We start from the raw sequence: 5295 nt of genomic DNA on the forward strand, positions 1-5295 counted from the left end.
CCAAGCCTCAATGTAATCATGGTAACTGAAACTAGTTGGATAAGATTGAAGATAAGCTCGATAATAAGCCTCTCCCAAAAGAGAAACATAAGCCTTTTAAGCAAGAAAAACCAATAGTCAAGTTCCCAGATCTAAAATCAGGAACTAGTCTAAAGGTTAATAAGGAAAAGCCCTTTATTGATAAGATAGAGGATATGTTTGTTTCTAACAAATATTGATAGAGATTGATACGTCAGCATTGTAAGATACTTGTAAGATAAATGTGACTTCTAAGATTACCCTTTCCTAATGCTCAAGTAAAAAAGTAATGCTAAATGAGAAAACCTTTAAGCCGGACGTGGCGTGAAAACCCAATTTTACAGCATCCATTAAAAATTCAACATGTAAGCTAAAAGCACCAAATGCAAGAAGAGGTGAAAACACCGGAATTTCTTTTCGTATATAATTCCTCTCGAGAAGATTTCCATGAGAATGAAGAGATAAGTATAAAAAATATCATCGTTGCCCATAAAATCGTTGCCCATAAATCCTACGACAGATAGTTAAGCCAAGAAAGATTTTAAAAGCCATTGTAGCTTGCCATATATTGGAGTTCGTTTATTTCAAACCACACCATTCATATCCTTTAATCGCCTGAAGTTTACCGGTGGGTCAGTAAGGAAGATCACAGATAGAAGATTGGCCAGCGGGAGACTGGAGTATAGAGAAGCAGAGAGCTTGTTGTCGTCCGGGATGTAAACGAAGCAAAGCTACCCATGAACTCGTGCGCTACTCGGTAATTAAATGAGCTATTCGTGGACACGAAAATATACTCGATTATTAAACTATACAAACCCGTATAAAACTCGGCTCGCTCGTTTATATGATACTATCTCTTAGAATTTAGGTGATATGCTGATAGGGCATAGTGTATCTTCATTATATAATGTAAATTATGTAATAAACATAGGATTCATCATTTACATCAACAAGGCAACAACACTTATTTTGTATGACTAATGACTAAGTATGATCTAATCATGTAAATTATATAATATGATCTAATAATTTATATGAATATGATATAAAGATTCATATAGGGCCAGAGCTCCCTATAGGCATTGTGTGTTGATTGCCATGCGAGTTGTTGCTTTATGGACTATGAACTGCCATGTTTGGTTAAAGTTGATGTTAACTCTGTGATGATGACTTAGTATATGTGGTAATGAACTATAATGTGAAAAGGTAACATGTTGATAAATTGACGTTTAAGAATTGCACGAGATATGTATTGAGAATGTAAATGTGAAGATGTAATGATGTAGAGTTATACATGAAATTGCATGTAAAGGAGTAACATGATGATGTGCGTGTGTGTGTGGTTATAACGATTTGAGAATGATATTATTGAATCTTCTGTGTATGTACATTTGTATGCATTGTTTACACCATTGTGAGTCTTATACCACTGAGGCCTCAGTAATTTATTACTGAGGTTGTGAATTCATACTTTCACCTGTACGGATGTGGTTAACCCCACAACGGATGTGGTTAACCCCACAACCGCACAGACTTTGATGCTTTGATTGCAGGTCCAATGAATCTAAGGGATGACGCTGTAGCATAGTGCTTAGGATATTATGACTGAAGCCCGTCGTGACAGTTGTAATGGTTGGACCATGGGTTGTTCACCTTTTGGTAGACAGTTGTAATGGTTGGACCTGTGACACTTGTATTTATGAGCCAGTCTTTTGGTATGTATTTAACAGCTATGTTGAAGCCTTAAACAGATAGACACATTAATGGCTCTTGTTGTGAATAAGTGTTGTTTATAGATGTATCTTCCGCTATGTTGATAATGTTATTATGTGCTATCCACTACGTAGATGTACTCTGATTATCAGGTACATGTTATGAAATGTGTTCCGTATATTAGCTAAGCGACACATAGTCGTGCCACTGTGATGACTCAATTTATGTTTAAAAAAAAAAAAAGTTCTTCATAGATAATGGTATCAAAGTGGTTAGCTCTGGGGGCATAGGGGAAATCGGAAGTTTAGATTGGTGCTAGAGTCTAAGTGAAACAAAAGAGCGTTAGGACTATAAAGACTTATAACCAAGACTTGACCTTTCAACAAGACTTATTTGTGTGTATTGCATGTTTATTTTGATGCATTTGTTATGACTTGCATTTATTTGTGTGGTAATATTTATATACTCACATGGTAGGTTAACTTTAATGTTGTTGCGTCGAACTATGCCACCTAGACAATGACATTTTCCTTGTTCAGTAGTGTTGCATGCGTCTCAATAGCTTTGAGTGCAACACATTCCTTTGTCTCGTCCATGTATGCGGAGTTGTGTAGGTAGAGTATAAATCCTTAGGTGAAAACATATGCGTGGCCACACTTGTTGGTGACACTGTAATGGGTAGGTCTAAGTGTTAAGTATCTTAGTCTTTTAAAAGAGTCTAGCAAGGATGAGTTAAGCTGTGAGCGATGTAAGAGAGTTTCTCGTGTGGGTAGACTAATGATTGTTCTTTTGAAAGGTGACGACATATTCTTAGGACGCACCGAAGGAAGCTCGAATCTTGAAGAGCGCGATCAACCAGCAGAATAAGGATTAGAAACTTCATGGGCGTTGCACCTACCTCAAAGGAGATGAAGAAATAGATAGGAGATCATATGTTCGATAGTTACACGAGTCCCTTCGGAACGAGAAGTGAACGTCATCGTCTATGCGCCAACGGGAGAAGTACCGAACCAATTCAAAGAAGCGGCCTAACTGCAACTACGAGAGTGACACCATAGCGAGGAGACAACCATCAACCAAGACAACTACTCAACGACGAGGGACATTTACTCTAAGAATTTGACTAATAGGTACGAGTTAAGATATTAAAGATATTAATGTGAAACAGATTAAACAAGTAACTAAAAATGATAAATTTCAAGATGTCTTATTTTGATAAATCATGATTTAAAAATAGGTAGTTAAGTTAAATATGACTACTTAATAAAATATATTGGCTATGCCAAAATACTTTTAAAACACGATTTCAAACATAAGAATTAACTTAAAAGTTAGTAGTTCAAACATGCTTTATGTGTAAAGTATAGAGTTTAACACCAATGATCTTTAAAGTAAAAGTGAGAGTTCAAATATGAACTTTCAATATATAGTTGTACGTGTTAGAGAATGCTATTTGAATTAGGTATGAAAATGATAATTGACTTCTAAAACAAACCAAGTGTGTGTGTTTGTGTGCAAACAAATATCTTAAATGCGGAATTTAAATAAGACAAGATATTTGTTACGAAGTGGAAACTCTGTGAAGAGAAAAACCACTCCAGGGCAGCCAAACCCAGGAAATCCACTATCCAAAAACAAAGCTAATTACAAGACAATCGTACTCACATAACCCTGTGTAGTAGTCATACCTTTAACTCTGACGTGTAACCCAACACGAACGCTTCCCAACCAGATCTTCCACCTGAAAGGGTTTTTGATGGATTCCTTTACCTTAGGGCCGACCCCAAAGATAGACTTCGCACGAACAAATCACCACACCGGGAACGGCTTGAGAGCTAGAAAATCTTCGATTCTCACTAAACACTATCTCAAAGCTATGAGGAATTCACTGTCGAATTCTCTGTAAAATACAAGCCTAGAGCCCTCTATTTATAGGGCTTAAAGAAACCATAAATCTGCTCAAATTCGGACTCTGATTGCGAGCGTTCGGACGGAAGATAGCCTCGTTCGGACGGTTTTCTGCGATATCCTTCAAAAATAGCACAATTCCATCCTTATCAGGTTTGTGTCTGAACGGCTTGACCGAGCGTCCGGACGGTCTTCGCTAAAATCCTTTCCACGTTTGAATGGAAATCTGGAGTTATCTGAATTACTGGATATCGTCCGGACGTGTTGCTGAGTCGTCCAGACGGCTTACAGATAATGGACATCGTCCGGACGTGATGCCAAGTCGTCCGGACGGATTACAGAGACTTCCCAAATAGTGTCGATTTTTGAGAACAAACTCCTTGTAGAATACTGATTGACCGAGCGTCCGGACGGTGTTGCTCTGACATTCGGACGTCTTCAATGTTTATCTGTAGGACACTGCGGGGCGTCCGGACGCCTTCAAAGGCCCGTTTGGACGGTTGCACAGGAACCGGCTGTTCTGACTTGGAAATTGCATGAAATCTTCATGGACATCTTCTAGAAGCTTGTGGTCAGTCACATGATTTGAAATGAGCACTGTTTGAATAAATGAAGACTCTGAATAAGAACCGATTATCCTATTAAAAAGCAACCATTACATAAAGTATTATTTTCATCCAGAATATAGCCAACATAAAATACTAGCAAACTCTCCATTTGGCCATTCTAGGACAAAAAACACTTGACCTGTTTGGAAATACATTCCCAGTCCAAAACTAACATATACTCCCCATTTTTGTCAAAAAGGGACAAAGGGTAAAACAGAGTATGAGAAGGACCACAGTAATAACATACTCCCCCTTGATGTCTCAACAGGGCTTGGGTAAATAGAGTATACAAAATCCACAAACAAAATCATTCTAAAATCTAAAACAATAGGAAAACAGAGAAGAGTCTGCAAGTGGCCCAAAAGAAAGGAACAAAAATCCTCCAAGTACCAAATCCTGTTGATGCACTGAAAGCAAGGAATGAAGAGATATCCGTACAAAAAGTTGGATTTGTTCTACTTCGGCTTCTAGCTCAAGAAGCCGGGAACCCATAGACTGAAAATTTTCGGTCACTTGAGTCTTCTAGCTCGAAACTGATCATCCGTAGAATGAAATCCTCTAAACAAGTGGTCTGCAAGATGATAAAGAAGATTCACCACTAAATCTCTAGCTGGTGCAGATCTAGAGGAAGAAGTTTCGAAAGACTCTGTATGAGCGGGGGGAATGAGCTCATCTAAAATTTGAGATCTCTAGAACATATGATTTCAACACTGGTCTGTTTTCCAAAGAGCCCTCTGTCTGACACTATGCTGGAAGCCGTTGGACAACATATTCCTGAAAACATTTAAACAGAAATCTCTCCAAAAATAACACCACAAGGAAATATTAGATCCTATTAGTTCAAAAAGAATGTGGTATTATGACGGGTATCAATTGGATGCACAAATGAATACAAAAGTAGATAAAACAATCCAACGGACACAGATGTAGCAATATCCATCCAGCATAAAGACAGAAAAAGATATTCATGCACAATCTCCAAATCATAATCAATTAAAGATTCCAGTATTCAAAAAAGAACCAAAGCTTAATAGAATAAGGAAAGTCA

Source organism: Alnus glutinosa, chromosome 8 (assembly GCF_958979055.1).
Source record: "Alnus glutinosa chromosome 8, dhAlnGlut1.1, whole genome shotgun sequence".
NCBI classification, from domain to species: Eukaryota; Viridiplantae; Streptophyta; class Magnoliopsida; order Fagales; family Betulaceae; genus Alnus; species Alnus glutinosa.